Source organism: Cervus canadensis, chromosome 23, assembly GCF_019320065.1.
Source record: "Cervus canadensis isolate Bull #8, Minnesota chromosome 23, ASM1932006v1, whole genome shotgun sequence".
Lineage (NCBI taxonomy): Eukaryota > Metazoa > Chordata > Mammalia > Artiodactyla > Cervidae > Cervus > Cervus canadensis.
In genome coordinates, this window is record NC_057408.1 from 48,569,858 (window position 1) to 48,588,427 (window position 18,570).

General features: G+C 38.2%; 1 non-coding gene across 1 annotated transcript; it reads left to right on the forward strand.

Moving 5' to 3' along the window:
- The first annotated feature begins 17,920 nt into the window (after window positions 1-17,920).
- LOC122425901 lies at window positions 17,921-18,012 on the forward strand. Its single transcript, XR_006265053.1, has one exon. It is a non-coding gene; the product is annotated as a small nucleolar RNA SNORD116 (small nucleolar RNA).
- Window positions 18,013-18,570: the final 558 nt, after the last annotated feature.

Sequence of the window (18,570 nt, forward strand, 5' to 3'; positions counted from 1 at the left end):
CTTCTCTGCACCCTCCCACCTCCTGAAACCCCGAACTGACCCCAAGGAGGAGACGGTCTTGGCAGAATCCTGCCAGGGAGCTCCTAACTTGAGTAGAAGGAGTTACCTAGTTTGTGAGTAAGTAACTGATACTTGCATTGCTAACTATGGTTGAAATGTATTAATTCAGTCAACCAATAGTGATTGAGAGGCGGGTTCTCTTCTAGGTTCCTGAGACAAATCGAAGAACAAAAGACACAAAAATTTCTTCATCTAGCTTAAACTCTAACAGTAGGAGACAGATACTTAACAATGAACATAACAAACAAATCATATAGTTAGAAGATGACAAATGCTATGAAGAAAAGAAATGCACCAGATAAAGTGGGCTGGGCATGTGTGTGTGTGTGTGAATATTATTTTGGAAAATGATTCATTGCAATATTCCCATGGTGGAATCCTGAGAATGCTATTAATACTTCAGTGCGATATTAGTAAATGCCATGGAGATGGGGTAAGGAGTTGGCTCCGTGGTGTAGGTGTGTAAACTGAGTCAGGGAGAGAGGTGAGAAGCGGAGACATTTTGGAGGCTATTTTAGTAGCTACAAAAAAATTTATGAAATCTGAAATCAGCTGTGAGTAGAAATGAAATTGAAAAGACATGCAGCAGAGACACTGAAGGAGAGGAGGAAACAGCCTGGCCCTGGTTGGACAGGACAGAGCAGCAGAAAGAAGAATCAAGCTGTTAAGTGTCTAGACTTTTCTATGTGTCCTGGTGACTATGAGAATGAATGAACTTTTCCTCCAAATGTGAAAGTCAAGAGAGGCATGTTTGGGGAATTTGTCAAGTTTTCAGATACAGACATATATTTATAGTCATGATGGGTAAAGCTACCAGAGTGATAGAAAAAGTAGCAAGTGATGGATACTAAGAAATGTCTGAGAAGTAGGAGAGAATATAGAATACTGCTGTATCTCAGGAGTATGGCAAACTGCTTTTAAACCAGAGCTTCTTAAACTTTGTTCCCGACAGGATCATCTGGGGAGATGTAGACATTCCAGTCTCTGGGCTACACCCCATGCTAATTACATCAGAATCCCTGGGAGTGGGACCCAAGAATCAGTAGTTTTAAAAGATCTCCAGATGATGGCGATTTGTGGTCAATGCTGAGAACTAGTGTTTTAAAGCAGGAAGAATGGATAATAGCTGCAGAGAGATGAAGATGGATGAGGGTGAAAAAGAATGGTTAAATCTGGAGCCGAGGAGAGCATTAACGGCTCTTTCCGGAGTGGATTGCTACTTAACATGTGATCCCCAGACCATAACAGCAGCATCACCTCAGAGCTTTCTAGAAATGCCCGACCTTAGAACTACTTAGTCCAAATCTGCACTTTAACGAGATTCCCAGGTATTTGAAAATACTGATGTTTGAGAGCCTACCCTAGTCCAACCAAATCAGACTCTTAAGGGTGGGGTCCAGGTTTCAGTATTTAAAAAATACTTCCCAGTGACTTTAACATTTATACTGTATTGAGAACCACTGATCTGGAACAGGGCTTCTCAGACTGTAATGTGCATGTGAGTCATATGGGTCTTATTAAAAAGCAGATTCTGGGTCAGTAGGTCTGGGGTGGAGACTGGATCTTGCATTGGTGACACCTCCCAGGTGAGATGCTGCTGGTTCGCAGACCACTCACCTCTGGAGCAGTAGTTCTTGTGTGTCTCTGGACAAGGACATCAACATCACCTGAGAAGTTGTTGGAAATAACGTTCTTATCCCTAATCCAAACTTAATCAGAAATTTAGAGTTGAGACTCAGAAATCTGTTTTAACAAGCTGTTAAAGAGTGAATAATGATATAATGTCATAGGAAGGTCTATTACCCACCCCTCTTCTCCCCTCTCCCTGAAATTGGTGGTAGCTGGGATAAGGAAGCTAGAACTCTTCTATCTGTAAGGTGAAAGTTCTCCAATGTAGGGCTTCCCTGGTGGCTCAGATGGTAAAGTGTCTGCCTGCGATGCAGGAGACCCGGGTTTGATCCCTGGGTCGGGAAGATCTTCTGGAGAAAGAAATGACACCCCACTCTAGTACTCTTGCCTGGAAAATTCCATGGACGGAGGAGCCTGGTAGGCTACAGTCCATCGGGTTGCAAAGATTCGGACATGCCTGAGCAACTTCACTTTCTTCTTTTTCTTTCTTTTCTCCAGTGTGGCTGGAAGGAAGCACATCAGAATTCCCTTGAAGGCTTGTCAAATACCCGTCATGCTCAGAACCTGCTGCTTATTGCCTCCCTACCCCCCGCTCGCCTGCAACCTTTCCCCCGAGGGTGTGTTCAAGGCCAGGGGAGTTGTGTGCAGGTGAAAAGCCAGCTGCAAGGGAGTCCCCAGAGGAGGAGGGGTATAAGATGCTGGAGAGAACAGACAGCTAATGGCTCAGAGCCCAGAGCGAGGGGACGAAAACAGACTCGCAATCTAAGGAAGAGGGATTAATTTTGAAAAGGAAGATGAAAACCGCATCTTCTGAGAAGATTGGAAGCAAGTGGGTGAAAATAAGGACAGCTTTGGAAGAAGAGAGAAGAGTATGCTAAAAAGCAAAGTGAAAGTAACTGTCATTGTTGACCAATAGGAATTGGTCAGCCATTATGCTTATTGTTTTACACACAGGAAGCCTAACCATCACAAAAGCCCTATAGGGTAGATTTCCAGTCTGTTGTTGCTGTGAAGACAGTCTGGCCAAAATGGGGTTAGTAACTTTCCCGCTGCCACACAGATAGTTAATGAGGGAGCTGAGACAGACTCCTGCTCTTTCTGGTACCAAGGCCCATAGTTTTTCCACTCAGTGATATTGGGATGAGATTGGGAAAGTTAAGGGAGTTTTTACTGGATGGTTTTTTGTTGTTGGTGCAATAGGTGTTGAAATGAAAACCCATGACTTGAAAGGTCAGGGCACAGGCGAATCAGAGTAAGGAATTTGGGTTTCCCCTTTTATGAATTACAGTCAGACCTTTATCATTAACTGGGAAACTTCCTATCTTAGACTTTTTTCCTTTTCCTTATTTGTAAATTAAAGGATTTGGATTTTCCGGACTCTAGAGTTCTAAGTATTTACAAAACCCCTAGATTTGACGATGCTGTGAGTGTGAGTGCAGCAGAGCATCAGTGTGAGATGAGTTTAAGAACCAACGAGCAGCTCTGGGAGCCCCTGAAGGCAGAGAGCTCGTGGAGTCCTCAGAGTTGGGTGACTTGCTGCTGTGAATCAGTGAACGGGTCCACATGAAGAAGTCAGCTGGAGAGGAGATGATTGCTGGAGAAAAGTCCAAAAAGACTGAGGACATGAGGCCAGCTCAACGTTGGGGCGTTGGAATGGTAGGCAAGTCAGGAGTATAAAGGTGACCCGGTTTGCTAGCTAGAGCTATGCTGAAATGCCTGCTGGGAGAGTTTGGGTTACTAGTGAGAACAAATGAGACACAGAGGGACTGATGGAAGGAGAAAGAATAAAAGTGTGAATGGGCTGGAGGTCAAAGGAGGTCAAACTTCAGAGGGAGAAATGATAGCCAAAGAAATAGTGGATGCTCTTGAAAAACCACTTTCTGATTCTAACATGGAGATTTTACCAAATGGTCTGTACAAATACTTCTACCTAATATTTTATGATGCCACTGAAACTTTGGTGAATAAATGACTTCCTTACCACCTAAAGAGTTTCACAAGGAGATCTAAGGTTTAGTTTGGAAATGCCTCTCTTTTTTGAAGATTCTAAACAGGTCACTAAAGAATATCACTTTGTGAGAAAACATCTTATGTTATTTCCTTTTATTTTTTGAAAAAATGATAAATAATAAAGACTGAGTGATGACAAATTAGCAAGCCACTTCTCCATTTTAGGCAACAGATTCATGACTTTTGAATGAAAATGTTACAACCTTTGCATCATTGCCTTGTATGAAACATACAATCTCTCAATCCTTCTAAACATTTTTTGCCAGATCTTGATTGCCACAGCCTAATTTTGTTTGTCCACATGACACTTAATTAAGATGATAAATATCATATCAGGTCTGTGGACATTCTTTTACCTTGACACTAAAACAACAGTGGTGACAAAGAACAGGTCGAGCCATAATGGATCTCTCTCTACCATGAAATTGCCCAAGACAGAGTAATAGAATCATCAGACACTGCACTCATTATTGTGAAACTTTGTTCATCATGATTGCTTTTGAAAACTCCATTATGGAAAAAACATTTACTCTGAGTCTCCTTGGTTTGCAAAGAAAAAGGTATCAAATGTACCGTTTTTATTTTTAGTGCCTCTGTCAACAACGGCAAAACAAAAGTGAGGAATTAAATGACATCTGGAAAATTTGACCTGTGGTGTCAACGAAATGGAAACGTGCTGTCCTTTAGATCCTTCTGGCTTTTTGAACATTAGGGTTTGTTTGTTTGTTTCCTTCCCCCCTTTGCCTCTCTACCTCCCTCTGTCAGTTCTTTGATTAATTACCTGAAGTTTTCATTAATTTCTTCATCAAGTATTTGTTGAGATCTACTCTTCCAGCTGCTGTGCAAGACACGGGAGTTTTAGCAGATTTGGTGAGAGAAATGGTGAGCTTTCATTGGGATTTAACAGTCTAGTGGAGAAGACAGATATTAAATAATTATGATGAAGAGGGTTATTGTTAAGACAAATATAGGGTATGATGAGAGTGTCAGGCAGGTATAAAACAAACTCTAAGTTTTATGGGAAATTTCTCTGGAAAAGGGACATATAAATTAGTTATGAAGGGATAATGGATATGTAAAAATGTCAGTCACTCAATCGTGTATGACTCTTTGCGACCGCATGGACTGTAGCCCGCCAGGTTCCTTTGTCCATGGGGTTCTCCAGGCAAGAATACTGGAGTGGGTAGCCATTCCCTTCTCCAGGGAATCTTCCCAATCCAGGTATCAAATCTGGGTCTCCTGCGTTGCAAGCAAATTCTTTACCATTTGAGCCACCAGGAAATCTCCTAATGAATATGTGAGTTCAAGGCAAATATCCTAAATTGAGAGAAGAATATTTGCAATGGTCCAGATGTGAGAGAGAGATCACAGCATGTTTGAAGAACACTGGAAGTATTTTAATAATGCTGGAACATAAAGTGGAAATTGAGGAATAGTGAAAAATGGTGCTGGAGGAGTGGGGGGGATAAGACTGTGTAGAACCATCAGCCCTCATTGCATTTGGGGGCTAATATGATCAGATTTGTGTTGAGAGAATCACTCTGGTGACAGTGTAAAGAATGAGAGGCAAATGTCAAAAGTGGTGGAAAAAGACTTACGTTTTCAGCCATAAGGAATGAATAGAGTCTAGACTTATCCTTTCCCTGTAAACAATGAGAAAAATGGACAAAATATAGGAAACAACTATTTTCAGATGTTTCACAATAGGCAGCACAGGATTGCAATCACTGAGAAAAGGAAAACAGATGATGTAAGGCCTGTCATCATTAAAGTATTCTGTCTGGAGGTAATTTCCAGTCTTAGGTGTAGGAAGCATGAACTCAAATAGAGCTCAGCAATATTTCAAAATTCCAGCAAGCTGAAGCATTTAGAATTTTGAGGGCAGAGTATGCAATAGGAGGGAATTATTCAGAAGAGTCCCAGAAATATTCATAGAAGTTCCCTTGAACTTTGGCTGAACATCAGTACACACATGTATAGGGTAAAATCCATGAGGTCAAGAAAGGGTAGATCTCAAGGAAAGCGTTATTACTGGAAAACTGTGGTACAAGTAATTTCACAGCTCAAACAGTGTTATGAATTATTCTAATTCCTTTCAACCAAGAGGAGAGACCTCATTAAATTCTTGAAGCATTTAATGGAGACCCCAGAATACTGATACCTTGGAAATGGGGCTAAATTCACTCCAGATAAAGTACTTTACTTACTTCTACCATAAAAGAATTTAAAAATGAGCCTCAAAAAACCAAACCACTTTATAAATAACCCTCTACCAGAAAAAGCCAAACAATCCTAAAAACAATGCAAAATCTAGCACTCAGTACATATTCAAAATGTCCAGCAATCATTCAGCAATTGCTAGACTTATAAAAAAGTGAAAAATGTGACCCATAGCCAGGAAAAAGAAGTAAATAGAAACAGACATAGAAATAACAAATAAAATAGATTTAGCAAAGATATTAAAATAAGTATTATAAATATGCTCCAGAGTATAAAGGAAAATATAAGATATAATGTTATAAAATCAATGTTATAAATTATGAAAAAGATTATACTAGTGACATGCTTCTGTCTTTAGAACTTAGAAGAACAAAAGCAATTAAACCTGAAGTAAGTAGATGAAAGGAAATAGAAAGCAATAGAATTAAAAAATAGAAAAACAGAGAAAAAAAGAATGAAGCTAAAAGCTGGTAATTTGAAAAACCAATAAAATTAAAATGCTAAGTAGACTGACTACAATGAAAAAAGGACATCTCTACAGATCTTATAGGTATTAAAAAATAATAAGTATATATTTTGAAAAATTTGTCAATAAACTGAAAAACTTGGATGAAAAGAAAAAATTCTTTGAAAGACAGTTTATAAAAACTAACTCAAGAAGAAATAGAAAATTTGAAGAGCCCTATATGTATTAACAAAACTGAATTAATAATAGAAAACTTTCAAACAATCACACACACACAATCTCAACCCAAATGTTTCTCCTAGTGTATTATATTCAAATTTAAAGAAGAAAGAACACCAATTCTATACAAACTAATTCAGAAAAATAGAAGGAAACACTATGAAAATACTTTTTGAGAACAGATTTACTCTTCTACCAAAATCAGATAAAGATAATGCAGAAATAGCAAAACTAAAGACCCATATACCACACAGACATGATTATAAAAATACTTAAAACATGTTAGCAATATAGAATCCAATAATGTATAAAGTGATGCCATGCCCATTTGGGATAAAACTCTCAGCAAGCTAGAAATAGAAGGGAACTCTCTCAACCTGAAACTGATAGAATATCTACGAAGAACCTATAACTGACATCATGATTAAGTCGGAAAAACCAAATGATCTCATGGTAGTTTTGGGCAAGGATGCCCACTCTTACTATTTATACTCAAGATTATGCTAGAGATTCTAGTCACTGCAAAAAGGCAAAAAAGAAACAGAAGGCACATAAATTGGAAAGGAAGAAGGAATTCTCTTTTTATTTGCAAATAATATGATTATGTTTGAAAAAAATAGAGTCTACAAAAATTTACAGAACCAATAAATGAATTTATCAAGTTTGTAGAATGCAAAGTCAGTATTCAAAAATCAACTGTACTTTTACACACCAGCAATGAACAACTGTAAACAGAAATTAAAAATATCATTTGCAAGAGCATCAAAAAGTATGAAATACTTAGGAATAAGCTTTACAAAATAAGTACAGAATCTTTACAATGAAAAACATAAAACATTGCTGGGAGAAGATAGAAAGTGAAAGTGAAAGTTACTCAGTCCTGTCCAACTCTTTGCAACCCCATGGACTGTAGCCCATGGAATTACATTGGACCCCATGGGATCCTCCAGGACAGAATACTGGACCATGGGTAGCTTTTCCCTTCTCCAGGGGATCTTCCCAACCCAGGGACTGAACTCAGGGCTCCCACATTTCAGGTGGAGAAAATAGAGAAGATCTAAATAGGTTAACAGATAAACCATATTCGTGAGTAGAAAGGCTCGGTATTTTTAGGATATCTTCTCTGCAATATGATCCAATTAATGCAGTCCCAAATTTTAAAAAGCTATAGTTTTTGCATATAACAATTATAAAACTTTTGGAAAAAATAGATGAAAATCTTTATAACCTTCGGGTGGCCAAAGATTTCAAAAAGCATGAACCATTAGAGAAAATTAAAACTTCTACTTTTTGGAAACATTGTCAAGAGTATAAAAGTTTAAAGACTGTGAGAAAATATTCACTATGTATATATTTAGCTGCCAAAGAAATTGTATCCAGACTACATAAAAAACTTAAAATTCAATAATAAGTAGACAAACAACCCAAAGGTGATGAAAAGTAGATGGATATGAAAGATGTCTGAAAGTGGAAGAATCTTGTACTCTCCCTTTCATCTGAGTGAACACATATAATATTTTAAAAATACTAAAATATTTTAATATTATTTTAGAGTAGAAAGAAGGTTTCTTGAATATTTGGTGAGGATGAAGAGATAACTTATTCAGAAAATAAGAAGTGATCTTTATTGATGATTATATTGAGTTCTGAAGGACCCAGTGAAGAAGGATTTTATTTTCTTGGGCTCCAAAATCACTGCAGATGGTGACTGCAGCCATAAAATTAAAAAATGCTTGCTCCTTGGAAGGAAAGCTATGACAAACCTAGACAGTATATTAAAACGCAAAGACATCTCTTTGCCAACAAATGTCCATATAGTCAAAGTAGTCATGTACGGAAGTGAGAGTTGGACCATAAAGAAGGCCGAGCACCAAAGAGTTGATGCTTTCAAACTGTGGTGCTGGAGACGACTCTTGAGAGTCCCTTAGACTGCTAAGAGATCAAACTAGTCAATCCTAAAGGCAATCAACCCTGAATATTCACTGGAAGGACTGATGCTGGAATTGAAGCTCCAATACTTTAGCCACCTGATGCAAAGAGCCAACTAACTGATGCTGGGAAAGATTGAGGGCAGGATGAGAAGGGGGTGACAGAGGATGAGATGGCTGGATGACATCATCGACTCAATGGACATGAGTTTGAGCGAACTCTGGGAGATAGTGAAGGACAGGGGAGCCTGACATGCCACAGTCCATGGGGACTGCAAAGAGTCAGACAAGACTCTGTTTGGGCCTTCTGTCTTTAATCCTCAAAGTTTTAGTTCTTTTTATTTACTTTTTCTCTTTTTTTTTTTTGTTTGAAGGAAATTATATTTACTAGGAAATACTTTTTTTTTTTTTTCAGTGGGTTTTGTCATACATTGATATGAATCAGCCATAGATTTACACTTATTCCCCATCCCGATCCCCCCTCCCATCTCCCTCTCCACCCGATTCCTCTGGGTCTTCCCAGTGTACCAGGCCCGAGCACTTGTCTCATGCATCCCACCTGGGCTGGTGATCTGTTTCACCATAGATAGTATACATGCTGTTCTTTTGAAACATCCCACCCTCACCTTCTCCCACAGAGTTCAAAAGTCTGTTCTGTATTTCTGTGTCTCTTTTTCTGTTTTGCATATAGGGTTATCGTTACCATCTTTCTAAATTCCATATATATGTGTTAGTATGCTGTAATGTTCTTTATCTTTCTGGCTTACTTCACTCTGTATAAGGGGCTCCAGTTTCATCCGTCTCTTTACTTTTTCTCTTATTGTAAATTTAGCAAAAAGAAACTATCATTCACTCATTAGTTTTAATAGATTTATTTTTCATGATGTGGGGCCTATCCTCTGAGTTTACTGTATTCTGAGACATCTTCCATATAATTAGGAGAGTGTTTCTGGAAGAGCTATAGAAATCTATTTTCTATGATATATCTTGCTCCCAACATCAAAGGCATCAGAAGAAGCAATAAGAACTGACCCTCTCTCCCCAGTTTCCACTGGTTCAAGGTAGAATTTTACATGGAATGACATAATGACTCATGTTTCTCTTCTCTCTTTGCTCCAAATGGCACACGGATTTACATACTATGGTAATCTACTTATTTACACTATTCATGTGCTCTTATTTTATATTATCTTGTAGTGTTATTTGATTATACATATTTTACAACATTATATGTTCTTTATGAGCAGAGATTTGTTTCATTCTTCTTTATAAAATCCACCCCTTCCAACATTAGTGCCAGGGACAGAGTAAACACTTTAAAAATCACTATTTTCATGTACAGATGCAGTTGAAAACACCAGCAATTTCCCATAAAATCCCTTTTGCCCAGAATTCTTTGCACTTCAGTCCTATTTCTAGGTATTTATGATTCAGAATCATAAAAAATATTGAGGAAAATTGTTATCATCAAAGTGTTTCAAACATCAAATTAACTCTCCTCAACTTGGTTTTTCTCTAGCATCCTAACGCAGTTGATCATTATCCCAGCCATTAAAAGCCTCTTCCTCTGCATCTTCTAAAAGTTGTTCTAATAGACAAAGTTTTCTGAGAAAAAGCTAGAACTTGGATCCAATTTGTCAGGCTCTGAGGTTTACATCACTCTTTGGTGTGGTGCCCAGAAAAATACATTTTGTTTCAAAGAACTGACACAGCTTCCAGAACAGCTAAGGGGCACATGCTGAGAGACTTTTGGTGGTTTCTGACAGCTTGACCAGATACATCCCTTCCTTGAAGAGACTATATTGTTTTATGAGCGTATGATCTCTGTTTTGTATGAATATCTTCTAGATTAAAAATTCATGAAGATGTAAATTTTCCCCCCTCCAAAAAGGGGAAAGAAATAGCAGGTAGATGGAGTTCCTCATGCCACCTCTACTACCTCAGGTTCTAGTCTTCATCTGTACTTTTATTTCTTTTTCACATATTAACCCCATCCCCCCACTTTCTTACAGGCTTCCAAGGAAGAACTCGGGAAAAACCACTTCCCCGCCTCCTACCATTTCTTGATGTCATCTTCTCTCGTTCTCTCATCCTCCCCCATTTCTCCCACAGAGATTCAAAATCTGAACCTCTGTGATGTCATACCACTCTAACTCTCTCACCAAAGGTGTGGCCAGTTAAAAAAACACAGCAAATCCTTCATTCTGGTTAAAAACTAGTATTTGAAATTTGCCCTTCCATCCCAGATGTAGTAATGCATGAGTCCATGTAAGTCTTCCTTGTTTATAGTCATGGAAGAGCAACAAATAGAATGTTCATTATTCAAATCCACCAATATTTTATTAGATACATGGACCTTTCTCCTCTTCAATTTTTTTTGTGTTTTTTTTAACTGTGTATGCTCATAACTGAAAAAAACAAAACAAAACACAAAAACAAAACCAGATTCGAAGGCATGGTTTGCAGTTTCTTTTTATTCTTAATAGGTAGCATTGTATAGTAAGAATTGGTCAACTGAACTGGCTTCCCCTGCTGGTCCTGCATGGACTAGTTGGAATGATCTGTGGCAGCATATTTCTGAATCACCCTACCTTATGTAAAATGGGGATGATAATCAGGTTCTCATAAGACTGAACAAGAGCAAGGTGGGTGGGGATATGCCGTATGCCTAACACAGTTCTCTAGAGGTTCAATAAATACTAGCTCCTTCCCACCCCACCTTCTCTTCTCCATTTACTTCCTGTGCATCACTAGTGAAGCATCTCAAATCTGGGCAATCTTGGAATAGAGCAAACACATATATCCTGCCACTGAGTAATAAGTCAACTGTGACCAGATGTGTTCTCGGTGAGCATCACGCTCTGCCTCAGTTTGTTTTACACTCAAACTTGTGTTATAAACACTCCCAATGGGAGGCAAACTTCAGGTTGAGCCCCAGAGTTTGCCATCATTTAGACTCACACTGCTTATCCAGTGCTGCCTCTTCTCATGGATCCCTCTCAACAAGGCAGGCAGTCTCGTCCCTGTCCCTTGAACGTGAGCGTTGCATGGGATCTTCCTGAGTGTTTGTGTATGTTGCTGGTAATGCCTGAAATCCTTCACTTCTCTTCTCTATTCTTCTAAGTCCTTGTCACTCCTGAAATTTGTCCAGTGCTGTTCTATACTGCAAATTGCATATGTAACTTTAAACTTTCTGGTGGGCATATCTAAAAATCAAGTATAATTGATTTCAGAGATTTTTTTAATATAATTCAATATATCAAAAATACTATTTCAACTTATGATCAATGAGATATTGTAGACTGGGTTTTTTGACTAGATCTTCAAAATCCAGTGTCTATTTTATACTTAGAAAGTACATTCCCGTTTGGCTTTGCCACATTTCAAGTGCTAATAGCCACATAGAGCAAGTAGCTACTATGCTTGACAGTGTAGGTCTAGTCTGTCAGATTCAGCCCATCTTTTAACTCGATAAACATGACATCTTACGGTTTTGAAGACTGTGGTTTACAAAGCACTTTCAATATGCTATCTTTGGTGGCCTTTACAGCAGTGCCTGTGAGGATGGAATGAATTTTTGTTACCATTTCAGAGAAAAGGTAAAGAAACCACACACGGTTACCAAGACTCTAAGACACTGGGTAAAATACAGAGAACTGTACGAAAGTGAAAGAATTCATCCTTGAATACAGGACCTGAAGTTCCGATACCCAGTAACAAATTGTTTCTTGAAAATTGTATTTGCCTAGACTTTAACCATTTTCCCATAAATCATCTCACAAAAATTAATCTTCACAAATCCACCTGGAGGTAGTTTAATTTCATTTATTTGTGATTTTTTGGGGGGGGGTATAGTTGCATTACAGTATTGTAATTCTTTGCTTCATGCAATGAAGCAAATCACCAAAAGGAATTAAATTGGGTGATTTGAAGAGAACTACAAGTCTAGAGTTTGTCATTCATAATATCATTTATTTTTGAAAATTGATGCCCAAGCAACAAAACCCAAAAGGCACTCACATTTACCAGTTTCTTGTAACCTTTTCTTTTTCTTTTTACTAAATAGCTATATACTATATGCTGTATTCTGCACTTGATTTTTTTGACAATGTGTTTATTATATTACGTATACAAAGAGATCCTTGTGTGTAATTTGGGAGGTTTACCTTATTCTTTGTAGCTGTGGTTTCCGGTGTCTGTATTCCATGCATGGTCTGGATCTGTCATGCTTTAATAACTAGTCCTACTAAGGAGCGTTCAGGGTGTTTTCAGTCTTTTGCTATGACAAGTATTAATGACATCGTGGTCAATAAATTTGTGTATGCCTCATTTCACCATTGAATATAGCTACAGTATACCAACATTTCTGGGTCAAAGTATATGTGCATTTATAAATTGGGGTGAAATATTTATAAACTTCCCTTAAAAAAGATTTGATGACTTTCACTCACACTCAACGTGTAAGCACTTGCATCCTCATGCTGTGAAAACTCAGTGTGCTGTGAACTTGCATTGGTGAGTTCAAGCATCTTCTCACATGTTCAAGTGTCATTTGCATTAATTTTTCTACAGCTTGACCATTTGTGTCTGTATCCTATACTGTGTTCCTACTGAATTGCTATTATTTTCTTTTTAATTTTAAGAGCTCTCTAAATTTTAAGGAAATTGTGAGGTGAGATGTGATATTTAGACTGGATTTTTTTTTTTTTTGAAGATTTTGCTTTTGCTTTGTTGTTATGTTTGCTATTTTATATGTGCTAATTTATGAATCTTTTCTTTCATGGCTTTTGGGTTTTGTATCATGCTTTAGAATTTTAGTGGTATGTGTCCAAGTTTAATTTTCTTTTCAGATGATTACTCAGTAACTCAATGCCATTGTTAAATAATCTACCTTTTCTTTACAGATTTAACCTGCTACCCAAGTTGTGTGATTTACCTTGTATTTTTATGTTTATTTTTGAATTTTGTTTTTTCCTTTCACTGATCTGTCCTTGCATTAGTATCACATGACTTAACATCTACTAGTGTTTATCCCCTCACTATTATTCCTCCTTCCCTGATTTCTTTTGGATTCTCATGTATACTTACTTGTTTCCATATGAAGCTTATTGGCTTAAAAGAACACTTCTGTATTTTATTAGGATTACATTTTATTCTCAGCCTATATTTTGGAGAAGGATTAGGAAAAACATCTATATGTAATGGGGCTTACCTCCCAATGGTACACTTTTTCATTTGTTAAGTTCTTCTACTGTCTTTCAGTAATATTTTAAAGTTTTACTTTCATATACTTATTACCTATTTTTCTAAATGTTTTGTATTTTTGTTCCTACTGTAAAGAGAATCTTTCTTCTCATTATGACTATTTAAGACATTTTATGATATAAAATTTCAAACACATCAAAATTAGAGAAAATAGGATTGTGAAGCTCCTTGTGCTCATCACCTCGTTTCAGTAATTTTTCAACTTATGGCCAGTTTTATTCCATCCAACCCCCTCCTTCTTATCCTCCCCAACCCTGGTTATTTTGAAGGAAATCCAAGACTTCATGCCATTTCACCTGTAAATATTTAAGTATGCATCTCTAAAAGATAGTAACTTGAAAAAAAATCTTACCATAAAAATTTTGTATCTCAGATATTTTACAATAATTTAATATCTTCAAGATATTTCTTTAATTGTCTTTAAAGTCTTTTCTAGGTCATTTGAGTTAGATTCCAAATAAAATCCATGTATCATTATTGTCTGAAGTGTTTCAAGTTTATTTTAATGTATAGGGTTGTCCTCTAGCTGTTTTTTACCTTTCACATCTTTGTTGAAGAAATTGGACCATTTTTCTAGTTGAGATTCCCATAAATTGGATTTTGCTTGGTTGGCTCCCCATGGAGTTATCATATTCCTTTATTCCTCTGCATTTCCTATAAATTGGTGATTAACTCTAGAGATGTGATTAAATTCAAGTTGGATTTTTGGGAAGGAAGACTGTATAATATCTGGTTTTCTTTTTGTGGTTTTAGAAGCCACTGATAAGTTATTTTCTTTGTCTATTGATTCATTAGGGCTTGGAAATGGTGATATTCTACTTAGATCAGTTTTCTCCATTTATTAGATTGGGGAAAGATTGAGGGCAGGAGGAGAAGGGGGCGACAGAGGATGAGATGGTTGGATGGCATCACCAACTTGATGGACATGGGTTTGGGTAGACTGGCAGCTGGTGATGGACAGGGAGGCCTGGCATGCTGCGGTTCATGGGGTCTCAGAGAGTCGGACATGACTGGGTGACTGAACAGAACTGAACTGACTTCTAAACAGAGATACTTTCCTCATCAACTATTTGTATATATACTGAGGTACAATAACTTGAGGTGCATTCTTATGAGAAAGGCAGAATAAATACGTCATTCTCTCCATTTAATAGTTTTCAAAACACTAATATCTTAACATCTATCAAGAGTGACCAGTGAGAAATGTTCTGTTTTGTTTTGCATGATGAATACATGGTTTTTAAAAATGTTTGATGTGTTTTAGTCCATTGAAGTTATTATCTTTATTGAGGTTCAAATCATTCTATCTTTAGCCATTGGCAATCCATTGACTTTGGCTCTTGCACTCTTTAGACATGATAAAAATCACTGATAACTTTTTACTTTCTTGTACAAAAAAGATGCTCCAGGCTTATCTTGTGCATTTCCTGCTCCAGATCCAAAAATGGACATTTTCCCAAGAATCTTTGGTTACTTTCAGTGGGAATTTATTTTTAGAGACTACACTCTGGACATTAAGGGTGCTTACTGCTATTGTGTGGCCATCATTTGTAGCCCTGTTCAGTAGATAGAGCTGGGAAATGTATGCATGTGGGTGTTTCAAAGATTAACTTTATTGTGAGTTTATACAAGTACTTCCAGCTCAAACTCAGGTCTACAGGGTTTTTACTCAACCTCAGTGATGTTGAATCTATATCTCCTTTCTTCCTTGCTAAATATTCTGGTTTCAGTAGGGAGCTTAATACCACAAAACGAGAGAAGAACAAGAGTCTAGGTGCATGTAAAAGAGTGGTTATAATTACTGATCACAGAATTTGAGCTAGGTTAAGAAGAGGTCTTCCCCAATGGCTCAGGGGGAAAGAATCCTCCTGCAAGGCAGGAGACGCAGAAGACTTGAGTTCGATCCCTGCATTGGGAAGATCCTCTGGAGGAGGAAAGGGCAACCCACTCCATTGTTCTTGCCAGAAAAATTTCATGGACAGCAGAGCTTGATGGTGTACAGTCCTATCATCGAAAAGAGTCAGACATGACTGAAGCGACTGAGCACAGCACAGGAAGGAAGGAGATGAGGGAGATGATGGGATGCAGGCGTCAGCTAGTGCTATGGTGGGGATCATTTTAAGTCCTGGGTGTTCATTGGAAGGACTGATGCTGAAGCTGAAACTCCAGTACTTTGGCCACCTCATGCGAAGAGTTGACTCATTGGAAAAGACCCTGATGCGGGGAGGGATTGGGGGCAGGAGGAGAAGGGGACGACAGAGGATGAGATGTCTGGATGGCATCACTGACTCGATGGGCATGAGTTTGAGTAATCTCCAGGAGTTGGTGATGGACAGGGAGGCTTGGCGTGCTGCGATTCATGGGGTCGCATAGTGTTGGACATGACTGAGCGACTGAAATGAACTGACTGAAGTGTATCTAATCAACACGTTGTATATCTTAAATTTACACAATGCTATATGTCAACTATATCTCACTAAACCCAGGAAGAAAAAGTGAGAGAGATGAAGAGTCATGACGCTGACAGTATTGTGCAGGTCTCGGTGGGAAAGGATGAAAAAGTATTGAAATCAAAAGAAGAGAGAGAGCCAGAAAGGTTGGGGGTAGTGGCCAGAGAGATGGTGTGACTGGGGTAACTGTAAAGCCTGGGGTGTTGGCATGTGGATGAGGGGCTGAGGACAGGAGGAGGTGATTCCTGGATGAGAAGAGGAAGAAGAACAAATTGGCCAAGATCCCAGAAGAATCATCCTTGTGGATCTTGAAACATGAAGAATTATGACAGGAGCACTGGAGAAAGTGATAATGGGGCAAAACAAAAACATCAGGAAATGAGAGAAGTGACCTGGGAGTGGTAGGTGAAGGCAACAATGAGGAGGGTGGGGGTCTGAGCCTGAAAACTGAAAGTCTAGGCTGGGAGTTTTAAGAAAGACAGGTGAAAGGTGGTTAGGGAATGGTAGCTCAGAGCCGGGGAATCCCTTTCCCCTGCCACAGGCCTCACAGGAGAAGGTGGCAGGGGAAACCTGCCCTCCCAGGGGGCTGCAGGCACAGTGCGTCCTCAGAAGAGCCAGTTCTGCGAGAGCCAGAAGCTGGAAGTACTTTCGGGCATGAGGCTACAAACTTGAGGATTTTGCTGGAAAACTGGCTTTCCACTTCAGTCCAGAGGGCAACAGTGAAAAGGTTTCAAAATCTGGAGAGGGATGAGATATGCTATCGGGGGAAAAAAAGGCATAGGGAGGGTTAAAGTACAGGGGATGAGTGGTGGTTCAGACGTCTTGTGTCTCTTGTGATGAACGCAAACATGGGTAAAAGCATAATAAGATGATTCCTACTGGTCCCTTGTCACATGGTGTTGGCAAGGCTCTGAGAGTCATAGGCAGGGTGGGCACAGAGGGCTGGGAGCCTGGCCACCAGCAGCCAGTTCTGGACCTTCTTGCCCCCTGCCTCTGGTGGTGGTGGTGGTATGGGGACAGGGACCAAGGAGGAAAGGGATGGTCTTATCCAGAGCACCGGGGGTTTGAGGGTTCCCTTTATTTTCTTTCTTTTTTTTTTTTTTTAAAGATAAACTTTATCATGAAAAATAAAATACCTGCAGCAAAGTGCACAAGTCTTTGGTGATTTGGCTCATAAATGAACACAGTTTCATTCGCCAACAACCAGGTGTAAAAACAGAGCGTTACCAGTGTCCCTTGCCCAAAGATGGTTAATTTTTCTAATAAATAGTTAAGTCTAGGAAGATGGGGTACAGAAGAACTCACTTTGTTGCCAATGAAAGCCTAGGTCTATAGGCTTTAATAGTGCCTGCACACTATTTTACAAATAAAGCAAGATACAGAGAATGAAGTTGAATTGTGCCTTTAACAAGTTATTGATAGGTCAGGAGAAGTTCAAAGCTAAATAGCAAGGATTCACATTTCTACAAAATAAAAATGCATTATATAGATCTAATCATTTGAATCATGTCATGATGGATTGAAACTAGTGAGTCTTAAAAGCCTTGAAATGGATCCTAGTATTTATAAATCTTAGCATTTGATTTCTTAAAAAAAATGCCTTCAAAATTTGTATCAAGAAAATGACAATAGTATGTGGAAATGAATCTGGGACAACTGTTAAATGCTTGGGGAGATCGATGACGACACCCTCTAATGCATTCCTTGGAAATCTGAACAAAATGAGTGAGAACTCACTACCGTCTCCTCATCGAAACTGAGGTCCAGCACGTTGGGAAAAAAAAAAAAAACTTGGGGAAAAATAAAACAGTATCAAAATTATATATATTGGGTTGGCCAAAAAGTTCTTTTGGGTTTTCTGTAACAGCATTTGGAAAACCCCAAGTGAACTTTTTGGCCAACCCAGTACTTTTACCCCATCATACATATTCAGGTGACATATTAAATTTTTAAAAAATCTTAAAAGAAGCAGAAAATACATAAGTCACTTTCTTATCTGATACTGGAATGAGAATGGCTTTCCTAAACACAAACAGAAAAGAACCAAATGCTGGAAAATATTTAACTTTATGACAGGTTGAATTTATACATTAAATAAATTAACATTGAAAAAAGCCAAGAATAAACTGAAAATAAGTATTTGAAACATATATGACTAATAGATATAATATCCTTAACAAAAATAAAGCACAAATCAGAAAAAAGATGTACAGCCTACTAGAAAAACTGGCAAAAAATGTAGGTAAATAATTCACAAAAGAAGAAATATATATAAATATATATATATAAATACTTATTTCAACATTACTTGTATTCAAAGAAG